This window comes from Leuresthes tenuis, unplaced genomic scaffold, assembly GCF_036924035.1.
Source record: "Leuresthes tenuis unplaced genomic scaffold, fLeuTen1.0.hap1 SCAF_14, whole genome shotgun sequence".
NCBI classification, from domain to species: domain Eukaryota; kingdom Metazoa; phylum Chordata; class Actinopteri; order Atheriniformes; family Atherinopsidae; genus Leuresthes; species Leuresthes tenuis.
In genome coordinates, this window is record NW_027325368.1 from 31893168 (window position 1) to 31914674 (window position 21507).

Below are 21507 nucleotides of genomic sequence, written 5' to 3' on the forward strand. Positions count from 1 at the left end.
ATTGCAGCGCTGGACTCGGAGTGCCAGAGCTCCCGCAGGAAATCCGTCAGGCCGAGCCCCGATATCCGGAACCATGTTATATTTATATTCAGCTTTATCTCACAGAAGTTGTATTCACACTTGTCAGAGTATAATTGGCCAGTTTTGAGTGGCATGATCAGGCCAGCTGCTGTCCTTGTTGTATTCTTTGGATGTGATAAACAATGTGTGTGTGTGTGCTGTTTTTAGGCGTGGATCTAATGTACCAGACCTATCTGCCCTAATAGAGATGTTTTGTCTGACCCAGTTGTTTATGTCATTCTAAGGTCTTGGACCATTAAAGGTCATCGATTGTGCAGTATGAGCAGAGTGGAAAAGTACCAGCTAGGAACATAGGCTATTTAGTAAAATACAGAATATGAATTTATAATGTCTAAGAATAAAGCCAATTATAACACTTCCCCCGTTTTCTTGTTCCAGATTCACTCTTTTCTCTCACCTTGCGTACCACAAATCGATCCATGCCCCTCAGATAAATTAGCTAGCTAAGATGTTTTCGTTTCTTTTGCCCTCTCTGAAGTTTTGTTCTTTCACGCCTCCCCTGAAGTGCTCTGGCGCCCCCCAGGGGAGGTGCGCCCCACACTTTGAAAACCACTGTTCTAGTCTATTTGAGAGTTGTGGGTATGTGTTGGGTATGAATGAGCCAATAATGTGTGAGGAGGAAGAATGTTCAGCCAAAGAGGAATTTGTTTTTGTACTTTCAAACTGCTATGTCATGTTTGGGTGCTGCTGCACAATGGCTTGGTGCCTGAGGGCAAATTTGGTTGAACAAAGGATGCGTATTCCCAGGTAGCTTGGGCGCAATTGTGAACCACAGGATGTGTCTAGGAGGAAGTTGTAGATATGGATGAGGGATAGCTCTCAAAGCTAAATGTTGCCAGCAAGCTGCAGGGGTTTGTCTTCAAGCGAGTGTAGGTGTCATTGCTCAGTTTACATGTTAATGTCTGGGGGTATCCTGTGTGTCTATATGCAAACATGTACGTAGAAGAGGCTTTCAAATGTGATGAGTGTCTTGGTCTGACCAGACTGTGTGGGCTGAATAACCACCAAAATCTAATAAAGATACACCGATTGTACTGAGAGGAGTGTTGTTTCTTAGCATTAGCTTAGGCTGAGCTCTGAATGTAGGCCTTTTAAGTTAACGTAGCTTAGCATCAAATCCCAACCCATCCACAGAGGGCAGTCAACAATATAGTTTAACACATTAATCTTCATTTTCAGATTTGTAATGATTAATCATTAGTTCATATTTTAAACACTATGAGCTCATAATAATAATAGTAATAAAAAAGTAAATAGTAGTAAAGCATTTTTCCTATAGCACTTCTCTTAACAAAGTTACAAAATGCTTTACAGAAATATATAAAGTGAGCTAAATCAGTAAGATGGTCATAAAATGTGGAGCAAGAGGCCTGGTGAATACTTGGGTATGGCTGAACTATTATCGAAATACCAACCTTGGTGTTTAATTGCACCTTTTGCAATTCTTTGGGGAGAGATACCGTTTGTAAACTAAAACAAATTAAGACCTGGTGCTCTCTCCAGGGTGTATAAAGGAAGGTTAGTTCAAACTGAATTAATAAAAGTTTAATGCTTTAAAGACATCACTGATGAAGTGACCAATGTAAAGTGGGAACAGACTGATAATCCTTATATTTTTTTTAATCAACCACAAGACACAACAATGTTGGTGTGGTCCATCACTGGTAGTAAAACCACAGGTAGTGACTGATATGACAAAGCAATCAGAGCAAGCCATTAAAAAAAAATCAGGTGAAATATGCCAGTTGGAGAACATGCTAACACACATTCCAAATCCTTTTTGGTCCAAAAATGACACCATTGTTGGTTTGATAAAGTCTGCAAACCCAGTGAGAAAATATTTGAAGCGAATTATGACATTTGCAGAAAGACGGACACCAGAAGCCAAAGACAGAGTGAGCAAAATTGTTGAGGGATTAATACATGAAAGGTTATTGGTTAAATAACGTAGTGAGAGAAACAATATTATACATACTTTTATTATACAATAATATATATTATACAAATATACAATAATATATATTATACAAATATACAATATTTCCAATTCTATAATCAGACAGATCCAATTATAGCTTAATGCTTGATTTTCAAATAATAAATGTTGTAGCACAAAACCAGCCTACAAAGGTTCTGGACCCTCATGCCCTCCTTATCGAGGTGCCACTAGAAAGTTTTATAGAATCTGTGTTTTGCATTTATTCTGCATTTTTTTCTGGTTTACTTAGAGTCTTCAGTGTTCCACTGGTTGAGGACTCGCAGTGTGTTTGCGTTCATACAGATTAAGTGGTTTATTTTCACCAAAGTCAAGGGATGGTTAAGTGACTCAATGGAACCTGGAAAGCCTAGTTTAAAATAATCTGTGCCTTTCCTATATTTAACTGTTTTATGCTTGGCCTCCTGCACTAATGAGCTAATGCGTGCAATCTTTTACCTGCACCACAGTTAAGGGGAAACCTTTAAAGGACCACCAATTTATTACAGGCAACAGCTACAACACCCATCACTGTGACCTGTACTCTAAAGTTGAATGGACATCTCTGTCTAATAGACGTGAAAGGCATTGGTATTTAATTATTCTTAAAGCTCTCTCTGGTTCTCTCTGCTCTCTCCTTCAATCTTATCCATCTTATCTCTTTGGTATCTTTTGATACTAGTCTTTATCATTCATGCTCAAAGGACTAGCTCACACTGAAAATCACTCTCAAAGGAGGCTATCAAAATGGCTATGAAAACTGTAGACTTAATCTATGACAACTTACAAACAAAAAACACTCGTAAGGAGGCAAATTGGCAATTGGCTAAATGATCTATGAACAGACTGCTGGGATAGGCTCCATCCCACCCGCTACCCGACCGACGGATTGACGGTATAGAAAATGGATGGATGGATCTATGAACAAGAAAGGCAAGGCAAGGATTACTGTGGCTGTGGTGGCAGGCCTGGATGAATGAAAGAGCAAAACACTCAGGCACAAGACAAAGAGAGACTACCATCAAAGTGCCATCATGATGAGGCAACAACTGAACAACTGATTGCACAGCTTTAGTTGCAGTCATCGAGCGCCTGGCCATGGCGAGACGTTTTTTGTTTGTTTTTTTAAGCCATTTTCATATAATTTACGCAGGTCACTTTTTCCGAAGTTAAGAGCATTTGTTGAATCTGACGTGGCGTGTTTGTACAAGACCTTACGAAAAAAGTGAGAGAAATTTAGAATATGAATACGAAAATGTTCTTGCATGAGGCCCATTGTTTCTTCTCACTCGTTACACCTCAGACTTCCAGTACAACTCAGAGTCCTGTCATCTCCAGAAATACTCTGATGACTCTGCAGTTGTTGGGTGCATCAGTGATGAAAGAGAGGCTGAGAACAGGCTGAGAAATCAACCAGGAGTAAGCCAAATTCTGCCTCCATCCAAGGTGAAGAGGTGGAGGTGGTTGAAGAACATAGATACCTGGGGGTTCACCTGGACAGCAGACTGGACTGGAAATGCAATACTGAGGCCTTAATCAGCAAAGGATGTACCAGACTGTACTTCTTGAGAAAGCTAAGGTGTTTCAATGTCTGCCCCAAAATGGTTAATATCTTCTACAAGTCTGTGTTGGAGAGAACAATCTGCTTTTCAGCACTTGTTGGGTCAGCAGCATCATAGCCAGAGACTGAAAGAAGCTGAACAAACTGATAAAGAAGGCTGGCTCTGTGCTGGGGACTGCTCTGGGCCCCTTGGAGCTAGTTGTTAAAAAAAGAATGCTGCATAAGTTAGTCAATATAAAGAGCACTGCCCATCCTTTTCATAACATTGTGTTAAAACAACAGTGATCAGTGTGAGACTTTTTCACCTCTGCTGTAATGCAGACCTTTACTATCAGTAGCAATAACACTGCATGATTAAAGCTTATGATTGTTTAAAGAAATTTAAAAAATCAATAATTACTGCAACAATATAATTTCCCTTTTTGGAAAATAAAAGCATTTTTTAAATTAAATTTCTTTTAATTTTAATTTCTTTAAATTTTTTTCCATTGCCAGCGCAAATCAACCGTTTGTAGCATGACCTCAGGGAGCTGAAAGGTCAGTTACCTTATTGGGCGTGAGAACATGGGAGAATATAGTCACTATAGTTGCAGCCAGACAGGTCTTATCACTCCTATATGCTGTGAACCATGGATGACTGTGATGGTAATTTATCAATTTTCTTTTTTTTTTTAGGGAGGTATCCTTTTATCAATTAACTTAGCTTTTCAAATCACTAATTAGTGATGTCAGATGGAATTATATTGAGCAAAGCTACAGAATGTTTACTATTGCTCACACCATATGCGTTTCGGTCTCTGCATCATGACTGAGAGATTTAGGCAAGGGTGTTCTCTGGTCAGCTAAATGACAGAAAATGTTTGCCACATATTCACAAATATTATAAAAAGGTATAAACAGTCCAAGAATATGTTATTTTCAAGAATCCATGTACATTGATGAGGTGACATTTATTTCTGCTGAATCTGTTAATGAAATTCTCATAAAAGCGGCTGCATTTTTTTTTCTTTTTTGGTGAACAATAAACATCCTCTCCACAGCATCCTGGCAGGTCAGAGGAGCAGCTGCAGTGAGAGGCTGCAGGACTGAGAGGTTCAGGAGGTCCTTTGTCCCCACAGCTATAAGGCTTTTTAACAGTTACTGCTTACATGTTCTTCTCACATTTATTTAGTCATTGATTCTTCTTCTTCTTCTTCTTCATGTGAGAGGTGTGGAAGTGGAGCTGAGAGAAAGACTTGGAGTAAAAGTGATTTTCTTACCTTTTTTCTCTATCTTTGTCTTAATTTGTTTAATGTTTCATTAGTTGTGTTGGTTTTGAGTACTTTGCAGTGTGTTGAAAGTTTAATTTAGCTTTTTTTGTTGTTTTGTTTGGTGTGTTTCCCAGCCTTGCTGGGAGGCCACAATGGCGTCCAGTGGCTTCTCCATGCTGTCCCGGAAGCATGGCATCAGGGTTGGTGCCGGCTCTCCATGCAGCGTGGAGGAGGTGGCGCTGGCCATGGGGCACGTGATCGGGCACAGCTCAGTGAAGTCTGCATGAACAAGGCGGTCGTGTTATTTGTGGAGAAGGTGGAGCAGGTGAACGGGTTGGTGGAGACGGGTATCACTGTAAATGGGATGTTTGAGCCGGTGCTGCCGCTAACACAGCCGGCAACTAGGGTGACTCTGTCGAATGTCCCTCCTTTCATCAGTGATGAGTTTTTAATAAGAGAACTATCAAGACACGGGAAGGTAGTGTCACCAATCAGGAAGGTTCTGTCAGGTGGGTGGCAACACCCATTCCGAAATCCCGCCATTCCGACATCCCGCTATTCCCACATCCCACCATTCCGACATCCCGCTTTTCCGACATTCAAACGTCCCACCATTCTGACAAGGCTTTCCGTATAAGGAAATGTGCGTTACTCAACAGGTGAGTCCCTTCTTTCTGTTCATGAAATTTATATGTTTAAAACATGTTTACAGATAATAAGCGTTATTAAAGACACAAAGTCTCGGCAACTGGAGTAGGAGAAGCAGACCGTGGTGGTTTTCAATTACACACTCCGATGCCACTTGTTTCAACTTCAAAGGCTTACAAACATGGACCGAAACGGCTCCATAACACGCACAAGAATCCAAAAGAAACGAAAGTTAACTAAAAGAAAGCAAATAAACAGCATGAAGTGGTCAAAATCGGTTTTACGCATGCCTATGTACGTCTGGCACATGCGTCTTCGGGCTCTCCCACGTTGGTTTGAGGATGAAAGCTATATGTTCAGCTGTAATGTCATGTAAAAACAATCTCTACATGACATTTACTCCCAGGTGTGACCAGTTAGCTCCTTAAGATATCAACAGGCTGTATAAAGCCTTGCGCAACGGCTGTGTGTTTGTGCCAAATGCGCAAAGCCCATCCGCGCTTCCCATAATTGGAGCGAGTACTCATAAATCACATGAATAACATGAATAAACGTTTTTACTGCATTTTGTTGTGTTTTATACCTTCTATGCTATCATTTCTCTCATCTCCTATTGGCAAGGCAAGGCAGAGTGCTCGCAACTGTGTCCTGTGCAGTAGCCGTGATATCTGTAATTGCAATTATTACTTTTGCATATGATGACAGCGTGCAAAAGACGCATGGGCTCTGTGGAGAGCTCCGCTCCAGCTGGCTGCTGTTACAGCTCACTGATACTGTATTTCTGCTTAAGCAGTTTCAGTCTCGCCAGAGTTACATTAATATCTGTATTTTTATATTTGAAATTACAGGGGATTTTGATAATAGATTATTAAAATTTGTTTGCGAAGCTGTGGCCTCTGTATGTGCAGAGTTTGTGCGCCAAACTTTAGGGCGTATTTGCGCCAGCATATCATTAGTGCAAAATGTTTTGGGTAAAACATAGGCTATTAAAAGGAACTGTCGGAATGGCGGTATGTTAAAAAAAAAAAAAACATACTGCCATTCCGACCATAGGAGGAAAAAAGTGTTGGAATGACGGGACGTTTGATAAAAAATTAAGTGTCGCCATTCCGAAAATTGGAGACCCATGTCGGAATGGCGAGATGTCGGAATGGCAGCATGTAACCCTGTCAGGCTGCAAGTCTCCCCTGCTGAGACACGTGGTGTCTCACCGCAGGCAGCTCTACATGATCCTCAATAGTAAGGAAGAAGTGTTCGACTACCGTTTCCGTGTGGACGATTTTGAATACATATTGTTTGCGACATCATCCTTTGTCAAGTGCTTTGGGTGAGGAGGGACACCTGATCAGGGCCTGTCCCAGCCGCGGTGCTCCGGCCGAGCGGGCGGCTGTCGCCGCTGAGCCGGCCGCTGGGCTGGCCGCTGGGCTGGCCACTGGGCCGGCCGCTCCCGGGAGGTGGTGGGCGGCGGTGCGGTGCGCGGGCGCGGCCGATGCTGATACGGGGGGTCAGTGCTGCGGGGGAAACTGCAGGAACCGCAGGGAAGCGGCAGATTGAGGAGATCCAGAACCAAGCTGGAGTGAGCCCTGAGGTGAGTGGTGAGAGGAAAGATGGGGAGTGTGAAACGGGTGAGGTGACAGGTGATAATGTAGGTGAAGTAGCGGGTGAATTAGTCACAGAGGTGGGTGAAACGGTTGAGGGAAGTGAGATGGGTAATGTTGGTTGTGAAGTGGGTGGGGAACATAAAGCAGTAAGTGTGTTGGAAGAGGCAGGTGAGGATGTAGGTGAGTTGGGTGAGGCAGGTAATGTAACAGGAGAACTGTGTGAGGAGTCCGAGGTCGCAGGCGACCAGTGTGACACAGGTAAAGCAATGGAGACACATAAAATAGAAATAAAAGCAAATGAGTTGTGCGAGGGGGGTGCAGTGGCTGAGGATATGGAGGCCTGTGAGGCTGGAGAGAGTTCTGCTCCTCTAAAAAAGCGCACCAAAAGAAAAAATGTGGTGATTGTGATGGCCAGCGGTAAGGCTGGACGGATGGCAGGCACACCGGGTGCAGGAAACAACTCGGTCTTTAATGATAAACAAACCACAGATTTTATTTCTATTTATTTCACTGTTTATGTTCATTGTGTATTCTAACATTTCTGTCTTCGTCATCATGGATGCTTTTAAAATAGGAAGTCTGAACATCAATGGTGCCAGGGAAGAGAGGAAGAGGGCACTGGTGTTTGACACAGCGAGGATGAAGCACATTGATGTTCTATTTTTACAAGAAACACACAGTGATGTTGGAAATGAGGCAGAGTGGAGCAGAGAACGGGAAGGAGAGCTGATTTTAAGCCATCATACCAACCTCGGTGGAGGAGTGGGCTTCCTGTTCTCCCGAGGATTAGAGGGGAGGTGCCTTTTAGTCAAAGCCCATTTTGAGCGTTTTAACGTGGTTTTTATCAATATTTATGCTCCTAACAACGGTACAGAGAGGAAACGCTTCCTGATATGAAGAGGCTACCAGGTTATTCAGGACCAGCACCCTGCCTCTAAAGGACTTGAAAGATGTTTTAAACAGCTGCAGCTCGGAGGATTTTTTATTCATGGGCGGGGATTTTAACTGTACTGATAATGACATTTTAGATCGCAACCACGCAGAGCCTCATCCAGCATCCCAGCATGCCTTGAGGCAGCTGGTCTCCTCCCATAGCCTGGTGGACGTGTGGAGAAGGATGCACACAGGCTGCAGACAGTACACATGGTCCCACGTTAGCGAAAACCGAATCTCCTCGGCCAGACTTGATCGCTTCTATGCTTTTAAACACAGAGTCAGTGTCGTCAGGATGTGTAAGATTTTACCGGTTGGTTTTACTGATCACTCTCTGGTTTTATGTAGCGCTTTTATTAGGAATATTTTACCCAAAAGCGCATATTAGCATTTTAACTCTGTTTTAACTGTTGATAAATCTTTCAGGGAGGTTTAAAGATTTTTCTGGAATGATTTTAGACAGAGAAAAAGCGAATTTGTCAGTCTGAGGCAGTGGTGGAACCATGGAAAGGTTCAGATTAAACTTCTATGTCAACAGCACACGCTCAATGTCACATGTGACATTCACAGATCTATCAAAGATCTGGAAACTGATATTGTGGATCTCGAGTGTGAGAGCGAGTCCACAGGAGATCGAGGATATATTGAAATCCTCAAGTCAAAAAAGACGGCTTTGGCCGACCTGCTGGACACTAAATTACAGGGTGCACTGGTCCAGTCCCGGGTCCAAGACATCAGGGAGATGGATGCTCCATCGAGCTACTTCTTTGCATTGGAGAAGAGACGAGGGCAGAAGAGACAAATCCACTCTCTGCTCTCCGAGACAGGACAGGAGCTGACAGAGCCGGGTCTCATTAGGAAAAGAGCTGTCGAGTTCTTTACCTCACTGTTCAGAAGTGAGCACAAGGAGGACGAAGAGCTGATGGAGGAGGTCTGTGGTGGACTTCCTCAGCTGTCTGAGGAGGTCAACTCACAGCTCGACAAGCCACTGACCCCACAGGAGCTACACGCTGCGCTGCAGAGCATGCAGGGGCGAAGGGCTCCAGACATCGACGGCCTCACTGTAGAGTTCTACAAGGCTTTCTGGAACATCTTGGCCAACGACATCCTAGATGTCTTTGAGGAAAGCCTGGTGTCTGGGTCACTGCCACTGTCATGCCGGAGAGCTGTCGTCACCCTCTTGCCAAAAACCGGCTGCTTGCATGACATAAAAAACTGGCGTCCTGTCTCTCTCCTTTGTACGGACTATAAAATATTGTCCAAGGTCTTAGCCAACAGGCTGAGAAGAGCCATGGAGCAGACTCTCCACCGGGACCAGACTTACTGTGTACCCGGCAGGTCTATGGTAGATAATATCTACCTCATTCGGGATGTTTTGGAGGTCTCCAGTTCATTAGGCATAAACACTGGATTGATCTCATTAGATCAAGAAAAGGCTTTTAACCGCGTTTAACACAGCTTCCTCTGGAAGGTCATGGAGGGGTTTGGGTTCAGCGCAGATCTTATAGCCAAGATCAAAGTGTTGTACAGTGACAATGAGAGTGTGCTGAAGTTTAATGGTGGCTTGTGTGCTCCTTTTAGGGTGCATAGAGGCGCCCGGCAAGGCGCATCTGGGATGCTCTACGCACTCTCCCTGGAACCCCTCCTGCAGAAGATAAGATCATCTGTTCAACGCCTGTTTTTACCTGGTTTTAACAGCAGTGTTGTTTTATCTGCTTATGCTGATGATGTTGTTGTTTTTATCAAGGACCAACAGGATGTGAGTATTTTAAACTCTGTCGTTGAAAAATTTTCTGTTGTGTCGGCTGCGAGGGTGAACTGGAGGAAGAGCGAGGCCCTGGCTGTTGGTGAGTGGCGTGAAGGTCTCCCCGTTCTCCCTCAAAGCCTAACATGGAAGAAAGAAGGATTAAAGTACCTTGGCATTTACCTAGGAAACAATGACTTCATGAAGAAAAACTGGCACAATATCAGTGCAATAGTAGAAAGCAAACTGGCTAAGTGGAGATGGCTCCACTCAAAAATGTCCTTTAGAGGCAGGGTGCTGGTCCTGAATAACCTGGTGGCCTCTTTATTATGGCACAGGTTAACCTGCCTGGACCCTCCATCAGGCCTCGTTGCGGAGATCCAGGAAAAGAGGGTTAATTTCTTTTGGGATAAGTTTCATTGGGTACCGCAGTGTGTGTGTTGTGTCAGGGCCTGGTCCACCTGGCTAGTAGGACAGCCACCTTCAGGCTCCAGTTCATTCAGAGATATCTGACTGGACCTGAAGATCTGATGTGGCGGGACGTGGCCAGCTGCATACTCAGGTGTTGGAAAAATTATATAGTTATACTATGACAGAAGAGTCCCTCCATCTTTTCCTCTTCTATGATTCAAGCAAAAGTGTTTTGACTCTGGCAGTCTTTCCCATAATATTAACTGGTGAGAAGCACCTTTTCCCATAACATTGAATGTTCCTTCCCATAACAAGGAATGGGGAGAAAAGCACCTTTTCCCATAACAATGAATGTTCCTTCCCATAATAATGAATGGTGAGAAAAGTGCCCTTTCTCATAACATTGTGTGATCAGCAAGCATAAACAACATAAATAGCTGGAGCACCATTTTGGAGGAGACAACTCTGAGCGATCTTCCCGACAGGTTGTGTGAGAGAAATAAAAGGACACCTTTGCTCAAACTCATTTTGACAGGTGACCTCTGACCTCTTATCGATCAATCAAATTAATATGACAGGTGACCTTTGTTTGACATCCGTTTGCTGACATCTGGGGATATGACTTTTGACCTCTTATCGATCGATCAAGCTATTTTGACGTGTGACCTTCGTTTGACATAGATTAGCCATCTGTTGAAGCGATCTAAGGAAGGAAGGGGGTGTTTATGGCTAGGGTTAAGAATGATTACAGCTAAAGTCAGGAGGTTGTGAGAAATATATTAGTTGAATGTTTAAATAAGAGAAAGGGTTAGGGTTAATAGAAAAGGTTAAGTTGTAGAAGCGGTCAGCATTTTAACAGCTTCAAAGACCGGTCCCTGTAAGGTAAAGATGGGAAAATAATTAGATGTGTGGGGTGGGGTATTGTTCGACCCCAGGGAGGATGGGTTGTTTATAGCAAATAGGGGTAGGTTTAAATTACATAAAAAAAAAAAAAAGGTTTCCCTCTTAGTTTGCATACATGTTGTATATGGTATCATGGGCTAATCTACAGAGAATTCACTAATAGAACAGGTTGCCCATAAAGTTTACATCTAGTTCTCGCTCTGACTGATCAGCTCATACTATGAGAGTCAACTGCAGGGGGTCGCAAGAATGCATCATGCTGTGATACTGGGCTGTAGGGGCAAATGGCCTGGGGTCAATAAGAATGCAAAGTACAGTGTGGTAAACAGTATGTGTCGTTGTCTTAGTTCGCAAGTAAACAAATGAACATATATGATGTTCACTAGGATGCACCATGCTGTGTGGGAATGAGATAACATTTTAAGTCTCGTACGAGCAAGGTTCAGGGTGCCGGAAAGTCCTCCTTTTACCAGGTGTTGCTAGCACTACATGGATTTGGGTGGGGGGGGGTGGGGGGGGTGTTAACAGACATCTGGTTGTCTCTGGCTGCACCATACTGTGACACTGAACGGAGGATGGGTTGTTTATAGCAAATAGAGGTAGGTTTAAATTACATAAAAAAGGTTTCCCTCTTAGTTTGCATACATGTTGTATATGGTATCATGGGCTAATCTACAGAGAATTCACTAATAGAACAGGTTGCCCATAAAGTTTACATCTAGTTCTCGCTCTGACTGATCAGCTCATACTATGAGAGTCAACTGCAGGGGGTCGCAAGAATGCATCATACAGTGGCACTGAACAGTAGGAACAAATGGGTTCAATAAGAATGCAAAGTACAGTGTGGTAAACAGTCTGTGTCGTTGTCTTAGTTCGCAAGTAAACAAATGAACATATATGATGTTCACTAGAATGCACCATGCTGTGTGGGAAAGAGACAACGTCTTACTTCACAAGTAAACAGAATCAATCTGTTACTAACCGTAGGGTGGATGTAAACTAAGTGTGAAGAGCAAATGGGTTGAAATTAGCACTTCAAGAAATTTTTAAAACACTCCCTTATTTCTATGGAGGGGGGTGTAAGACTATATAAAATGGTTCAGGCATTTACGTCAGGGGCTCAACCGACAGGATAGGAACCATGGACACAGGTACGCAAAAAGTCTCCTTAAAACTTAAAAAAAAAAAAAAAAAACTTTAAAAAAAAAAAACAAAACAACAACAAACAACTTTTTTAGGAAACAAGAGCTGACATCCATACACAGCCAACCGGCGGTTCTTTGGCACTCTTAGGAGTATTCAACGGTGAGTAAAAAAGATCTGATGATAAACATATGAATGCGTGTATAATTATATTACCACACCATGACAGAGTGTTAATTTCCAGAGTTGGACGCAGAGGATTTGGATGATTTCATATTGACGCAAGCCGATTATGGTAATGTTACTTTAACTTTAATAACCTTTAACAAGTGAAATGTTTCAATGAAATAACAACAGATGTAATTGTTTACAGATTTACTAAACAGTGTGGAGCAAGGCCGAAAAAAGAAGAACCCAGCCGTGTTCGAAGGTGAATTGACTTTAAACGCACCGGGAGGGGGAAACGGACTTTCCCTGAATAAATCCCGGCTACGACGAAGACTGCTCCCTGTACAGCACAATCAGTTTTCAACTGAGTGTCCGAGTGTTAGTACAGAGGACGGACGGCAGGAAACATCTGTTCTACACACACCACCGAGTGTACCTTACAGCCCACGAGAAACCCAACGACCCGAGTCGCCTGTGAGCGGCTACCATACCGACACGGCTGCGGGTGAAGGGGCACGGGCTGTCGGTTTACTAGGCTGCATAACGGCGCAGCTATTAGAGGCGCCAAGCGTTGCTCGCGGGGAGGAAGGACCCCTCGCTAAACAGCCTGATCAGCGGGGTAAGTTTTTAAAAAAAACTCATCACTCATTGTTTTTGTTTTCTCACGTGAGCGCGTAAGCGTCATACGTCATCAACACGGATGTGACGCATAGGGAGAGAGTGAGGGTGAGAGGGGTTAAAAGAGCGCAGACTTTTTTCAGTAGAACTCATGTCTGGTGCCTGTAAAACAAGCCGGTTGATATATTATTACTGCTCTGTCCACTTATCCGTGCTGCATTCAACGGGAGCATTACATGGTAACATCTATGCAAATTTCACATAGTGTATACTTAAGCAAGGTTTTTTTTTTTATTTATCTATTTTACGCTATTAAACTGTGTTTCAATTTGACAGAATCTGATGTTATAGTTCCCGTGAGGTCCGTGGTGAAGAATCGGCGGTGCAATAGAGTGCGCAACAGACTGTCGCTTGTCGAAGGGCTAATGAAAGGTACAACCTATTATTATTATTATTGTTATTATTCTTATTATTATTATTATTATTATTACTATTATTTTAAATTACTATTAATTTTTAAAAAAAAAAATTTTGTAATTTCTTTAATTTTTTTTTAATTTTAATTTTAATTTTAATTTTAATTTTAATTTTAATTTTAATTTTAATTTTTAATTTTTTAATTCTTCATTTTTAATTTTAATTTTTTTTTTTTTTAATTCACAATCACTGAACCAGGTATATTCAAAATACTTTTATGGTTATTTCTCCTTCATCCACAGAGGCCGATCTGTCAATAGAACGGATAAATCCTCCAAGCCGACCCGACCCTCGTCTGTGGAGGAAAAGAAACGCTACCATCCGACGTGAAAGATCAAGAGCTCGGGCATTCATGAGAAGTAGCGAGATTCTTATACAGAGAATTAACCGTGACTTGGCCGTGATTTCGAAGTGAAGTAAATGTGTGTATATATATATATAAGTAGATATCTTAACCCCTCTTAGCCATTCTCAATTCTGTGTAAAGATGGATAATCAAGCAGGCAGAGCTGTGCCGGCTGTAATATCCGAGGCTGTGGGAAGTTTGGAAAACATACCCATACCGGTTCATGTGTGGGATTACTTTACACCACTGGAGTATGCGCTCCTTAATGTCGATTATCAATCATCTCCTATGAATATTGAAGAAGATGAAAATGATCAAATTGATGTGTTACATGAATTAGAATCATCAGTCCTGAATTTAAACGGGCCTCCGCCACCCGGCCCGAGTTTACAAAATGAGTCATCGAATATCGTCCCATCAAAACCAGCTCCTTGTGTCACATCACTAGAGACAGCCTCAGCGATTAGTGCTTCTCAATCTTCAGCATCAGACACAGCCTCATCAAATCTGAATTCTTTACCTTCTCCAGCTGCAGCAGAGCAAACTCTGCAGCATGGTAGGGGGTTGAATCAGGAGAACGTAGCCGTCCCTGAATTAGAATCATCAATAGTGAATTTAAACGGGCCTCCGCCACCCGCCCTGAGTTTGCAAAATGAGTCATCAAATCCAGCTCCTTGTGTCAGGGGGTTGAATCAGGAGAACGTAGCCGTCCCTGAAACGAGTCGGAGATCTACACCTCCACCGATTGAGCGTGAACGTTACAATTGTCTTGAAATAAGACGTCCCGTCACAATACCGCGTCCGTGCCCTGATAGAATGCCCAACATCGCTGAGTTCACTTCAGTTGTTATGAGCAATCTTATTGAAGTGGCAGAAACAGCGCGATCACACGCCAGATGTAATGATGTCGTCCAGCTAGAATTAGTAGGTGAGAGTATTTCTCAACACATTACCGTTTCTGTCACAAATGAGTCTGATGTAATCCTGAAAGCCTTTCTGGACTTTTTAGACGAGTTAACTCAATCGAACGCAGAGATTGCCTCTGATACTAACATGGAGTTAGTCCTCCAGGTAGTAAGAAACCCTACAGGGGGCGCCAAACGGAAGGCTTCAAAAACCTTAGAATGCGAATTAATCCATAAGAAAAAACGTCACTTGTACATTACAGATAACTGTGACAATCAGCTCTGTTTCGCCATCAGTCTCGCGCACGTCTCCGGTTCTAAATTTACCGATAGTCAGGCTTCGGCCCAGGCGAGAGAGTGGCAGCGTCAGGCAGGGCTGACTGATCAGACGCCTGTGTCTTTCGGTGATGTTGGAAAATTCGAAAAAATCCTAAACAGAAAAATTGTGGTGTTTCACAGAACCAAGGGTGATCGAGCTCTGTGTAAATTTGAGACTGATTTCAGAGATCGATCAAGCCCTCTCTTTCTGTTATTACTCCAAAACCATTACTATGGAATAAAAAACCTCAAAGGATTTATAGGGTCGAGGTACATTTGCGAGCACTGCTACACCGGTTACAATGAGTCACACTCACACTACTGTCCTGGTTACTGTCCTGTGTGTTGCGACTCGTCATGTACAAATCAAGAGCTCAGTCCTGTATTTTGTGGCGATTGCAACAGAAGCTGTCGTAACTCGTCGTGCTTCAACAGACACAAAGAACCTCGTGAGAGACCCCAAGCCAGAATGCAAGTGAGTCATTGTGATCTGATTAAAAGGTGTCCGACGTGTAAGAGATTTTATCGCGTTGCGATGACTAAGGTAAAAACCCCCCACGTGTGAAGGTTTAAAATGTACAATCTGTGGTGAGAAACTGACCCTCGGTTCTACACCAACTCTCGGTGGACATCAGTGTTACATTCAGCCTAGCAGCACCGACGAACGGCTTGACGAAAAACTGATCTTTTATGATTTTGAATCCTTAGTCGGTCAGAACAATGTGCATGTCCCCTTTCTGGTCTGTGCAAAAACGCTGAAAGGTGTCGAGTGGTCTGCCTACGGGTTGGATTGTGTCAAGAAATTCCTCCTCCGTTTCAGGAGACCACGCTACCGTGGATACACGTTTATTGCTCACAACGGACGAGGTTATGATAGTTATCTAATCCTTAACGTCATGGTGCAACTAGGTATGAAGCCCTCTCTCATCACACAGGGGAGTAAAATTCTCTGTTTTACAGACTGTGATTATGGTTTGAGATTCATCGATAGTCTGTCCTTCCTGGCTATGAAACTGAGTATGATGCCGAAAGCGTTAGGTTTCAGTGATCATACCAAAGGTTTCTTTCCCCACAGATTCTCTTCAGAGCAGAATTTGAAATATGTGGGGCCTTTTCCTTCACCGAGTTACTACTCTGTAGAACTCATGAGCCCCAGTGAGCAGGGAGAGTTCTACAGATGGTACGATGGAGTTTGTAAAGGCACCTTTAACTTTCGTGAACAGAGCATGCTTTACTGCAAAAATGATGTAGATATACTGTTCAAGGGGTGTGTCAAATTCCGCGAGCAATTCTTTAACGAGACGCGCGTGGACCCCCTGAAATGCATCACGATCGCGTCGGCCTGTATGAAGGTTTTTACCGCCAACTTTCTGCAGCCTAAAACCCTGGCCATACCTTCACCCGTTGATTACAGTCAGCAGAGTAAGACCTTCTCAAACGCATCCATCCAGTGGCTGGAGTGGTTAGCGTTTAGCAGAGGGATTGAGATTAGCCATGCGTTAAACACAGGGGAAAAAGGAATCGGTCCTTATCACGTAGATGGGTATGCGGAAATTGACGGTGTGAGGGTAGCTTTTGAGTTTTACGGCTGTTTCTTTCACGGCTGCCCCATCTGCTATCAGCCTCAGGACACATGTCCGCTGAGGAAGGAGCCGTTTGAAAAGTTCTATGCAGAGACCCATGAGAGAGAGAGAGAGCTTCAGTCAGTGTACGGTCTTCGTCTGCATATCATGTGGGAGCACGAGTGGACTGAGATGAAAAAGTCCCATCCGGAGGTGATTGAATTTCTCAAGAGCTTTAACGCCCCTGAACCTCTCTCTCCAAGACAGGCACTGTACGGTGGTCGGACCTGCGCACTCAGGTTGAGGTACAGTGCGGGGGTAGATGAAACTGTGCACTACGCTGACTTTACATCTCTTTACCCCTATGTAAATTGCAGCTTTCCTTACCCTCTCGGCCATCCCAGAATCATCTGCAAAGATTTTGATGACCCTGACAGCTACTTTGGTTTCATAAGAGCTGTTGTTTATCCTCCGCGTGGGCTGTTTTTCCCAGTTTTACCTTACAAGTCATCTCACGGAAAACTTGTATTCACTCTCTGTCGCACCTGTGCTGAAATGAATAACCAGGCAGGTGCATGCAGCCACAGCGATGAGGAGAGAGCACTAACAGGTGTGTGGGTGAGTGTGGAGTTTAGCAAGGCGTTAAAGCTTGGTTATCGTCTTGCTAAAATCACTGAGGTGTGGCACTTTGACAGGACCAGTAGCTCAATCTTTGTAGACTACATACACACATTTCTTAAGGGTAAACAAGAGGCTTCAGGATATCCCGCAGACGCAATTGATGAGGAGAGTAAGCAGAGGTACGTCAGAGATTACAAACTCCATCAAGGTATTCAGTTGGATACCAGCAAAATAGAGGTGAACCCTGCTAAGAGACAGGTGGCTAAACTGTGTCTGAACAGTTTCTGGGGGAAATTTGCGCAGAGGAGCGACCTCCATCAGACCACCATCGTCACAGACCCGAATGAATTTTTTAATTTCATGTTCTCGGGTAAATACAAGATAGCCTACTTCCACTTTCTAAACCCTGACATGTGCATGTTGCAGTGGACTTACAACAAACGGTGCATCGCTCCACCCAACAAGGTAAACAATGTATTCATTGCAGCATTTACCACCGCATATGCACGTTTAAAACTGTACAGCTGTCTGGAAGTAATGCAGGACAAAATTCTCTACATAGACACAGACAGTCTGATCTATGTGGTGAAAAAAGGTGAGACTCCTCTGAAACTGGGAAACTATCTGGGGCATTTGACCGATGAGCTGGGGGGTGACACAATTCAGGAATTTGTTGCAGCAGGACCCAAGAGTTACGCCTACCAGACCAGAAATCAGAAAAAAGTATCGATGCGCGTTAAAGGCATCACTCAGACGCATGAATGCAGCGAGAAGGTCAACTTTGACAGCGTCAAAGAGTTAGTGGAGGGATACTTGGCTGACCCCAGAGAAACGGTGATCGAGACCCCTCAGCGTACCATCAGAAGAGATAAAAAGGGGTTTCTGTTAAAAAATGTGACATTCCAGAAAAAGTTCCGGGTGGTGTATGACAAGAGACGCCTTTTTCCTGACGGTACAACTCTGCCTTTCGGTTATTAAGGTATTAAGGTGGTTAAGAGGGGGAAAAAAATAAATAAATAAATAAAAATGCCGCAATTTTCTGATATGAAGGAGATTGATTTTGACCCCAGACTAAAGACTCCTTTTTCATGTCTGATTGTGGGGCCCAGCGGATGTGGAAAATCATTTTTTGTTAAAAGTGTTTTAAAAAAGTGTAACCATGTGATGGATGTTGTACCGGATAATATTGTTTGGATTTATACCTCTTTCCAACCATTGTATGCTGAACTGCAGCGGTTGAATAAAAACATCAAATTTGTGGAAGGATTGCCTCATTCTTTTGAAGATGAAAATCTGTTCCCTCCTGATTGTAAGCACTTGGTTATTCTGGACGATGTCATTTTTCAGGCTTCAGACCATCCTGAAGTGGTAAAAATTTTCACACAGTACAGACATCACAGAAATATGAGTGTCATGATGTTGACTCAAAATGTATTTCATCAAGGGAAATACAGTCGCACCATCAGCCTGAACAGTAACTACCTGGTGCTGTTTAAGAATCCCAGAGATAGATTGCAGGTGAATATACTAGCCCGTCAAATCTTCCCCTCAGAGAAAGCTATTTTTCTGGAGAGCTTTGAGGACGCCACCAGAGAGCCGCACGGGTATTTAATCGTCGACCTGACCCACTCATGCCCAGAACAATACAGACTGAGAACGGGTTTACTTCCTAGTCAGTGGCCAGTTGTCTATGTTCCGAAAGCATAGTAATTTATCATGTCAGCCCGTATAAAAAGGAATGCTCCGTTACTCCGAGCTCTGTACCACGCCACACCTCAGAAACGTAAGGACATTCTCGGCCCTTGTTCACCTGACTTTCTTAAAGCTTTGTGTGAGATTGCTCTGAATATTTTAAAGGGTAACATTAAGCTATCCCCTCCCCAGTATCGGAGTTTGAAAAAGCAAAAGAAAGTTATCAGACTGCTGGCTGATAAGAGAACCGGTTTAAAACGTAAGCAGCTGGCTCTCAAAAGTCAAGGAGGAGGGTTTATTCTCCCCATCCTAACGGCTCTTGCACCCGTAATTGGGGATCTAGTGGCCGGAATCGTTAGAAGATAAGATGTCGCTCAGGACGGCACAAAAGATGTTTCTCATCTCACCTCATCAGTTCAAACACTTGAGTCAGCCAGAGACTTCTATCAGACAGACGGCGGAGGATGATTTGGATAATAAAATGAGAGCGATACTCGACGAGTCAGGAATGACCTCTTATGAAAAAATTAAGAAATACGACGCCCTGCTGCAAAGATACCTCACCCTAATCAAGCAAGGTCAGATGGAGGAGCCGCGGATGACTGTGACTCTCCAGCGAAACAGTCTTAATGATCCAATACCTGAATCAGATTCCCGTGAGACGGATCATGTTCACGAGCCCGATCAGCTAGAATTGGATGCAACGGCGAGTGAGGTATTAAAAATCCTTCCAAAGCGCGATCGCAGAAATGGTGAATACATCTTGAGGAAATTATCTGAGAGAAATGGCTGGACCACCAGAGGAGAATTTGTTTATCAGGGGCAGGTTGTGAGAGGATCACATTTGGTTGATTTACTTAAAAACCTTCTGCTCCCTTTTAAAAGAAAAGCCCAAACCATGCAACCAGCAGGCAGGACAAGTTTTCTCAATGTTCTGAATGAACTGAACATACCTTTATCCTCTGTGAATAATCCGCAAGCCCGTGAACAATATCGTCGTCTCAAAACAGAGTCGAGCGGAATAGAGAAAATACCATCTGTAAAACCGAAGAAGAAGATAACCCTCTCCCCACATTTTTTAAGATCTGGACATGCTGAGCGAGACGAGGCTGCAGATGAACATAGTCTGCATAAAAAGATAAAACCTCCGCGCTGGGTTACCTTTTCACCATAAATTTCTGTAAGAAATTAATAAAATGATACCGTCATTTGTTCTCAATAAAAAATTTTCATTGATTCCAATTTTCAGAGTCTACAGAGTCATCACTTTCATGCATTCACAATTTATAGCACTCTTTGAACATCTGTAAAGAACAGGCTCCGTGATGAAATGACGTAGCACTGTGCTTTCTGATGCATCTCTGATATTTTTTCACAAAGTTAGATACCATCACATCATTTTTAAGAACATCGTCACTGTAGGAGGATAATACTTGTTGCAGAGACATTCCGCACGCCCGGTGGCAGAGGTAATAAACGCACTGCTGACCGCACACGGTGGACAAGGTGTTCTGAAGTTGGCGATTATGGTACGTTATCTTCAGGGATCGGTCTTTCAGAAATGACACAATGTCTGAGGGGTAGTGAGAAAAATCTGGCGGTAGCCCATAAGAGTCGAAAAAGGTGGCTTGACCGTTCTCCTCCAGAGTCAGAGCTAGCCAGTGCTCCCCAGGCATGTGAGAAGGATGTGTGTTCACAATGAAGTAAGCCGGCTTTGTAAACGTTTGTGTGAGCAAGGGGAGTTGGTCACTAGCCCACACGCCACAAAATAGGTCACCCAGTAGATGGTGCAACAGGCTCTCCAGTTGGTGGTTATTCATGCTTACTCTTTTAATAATAGTCCACCAGTCTTCTCGAGTTGATCTCCAAAATGGAATCGTAACATGCGTAGACAATGAGGGTTGTGGTGTGAGGTAGCGGAACTCTAAACCTCGCCTCCAGTCTTAAATTCCCATTAGAAACAGGTGACAAGGCGTCGCTATCCTCCCCAGGATTGAGATTAAAGATAAACAGCGAGTAACCGTTGTTAAATTCTTCACGTGTGATACTCAGAGGGAGATCTTTTAAATGACGACCTGTCGCTGTGAACAAATTGTAAAATTCCCGGACTGAAATGCCTTGGTTGAACTGAGGCTGGAACGCCTTGGCGGGAACTTGTTTACCATCCTGACAAAGAGCTAGATACTCTATATCCATATGTTTAAAGTTGAAGGGTGACAAGTCCCTTCTTCCAGTGAATGCCTCGTGGTGCACCATACCTAAAACAATGTATTTAGGCATCGCTCCCAAAAAGAGATTCTCCTGATTGCATATCCTCGAATTTTCAGGGATGGAGTATGTTTTTACATTCACTCGTGACAGTGGGTAGAGAGCGTTTCCTCTCATTAAGGCCGATGTGTGGCCTAAACGAACAGCGGGGGAGACGGAAACTTTTTTGATAAAAAGAGAGGCTCCTGATATCATTAATCGGTAAGTCGAGTCTCTGGTTCCCATGAGATAGAAGGCCTCACTGGCTCTGGTTAGTTTATCCACAGAGTTCAGCAGGAGCCT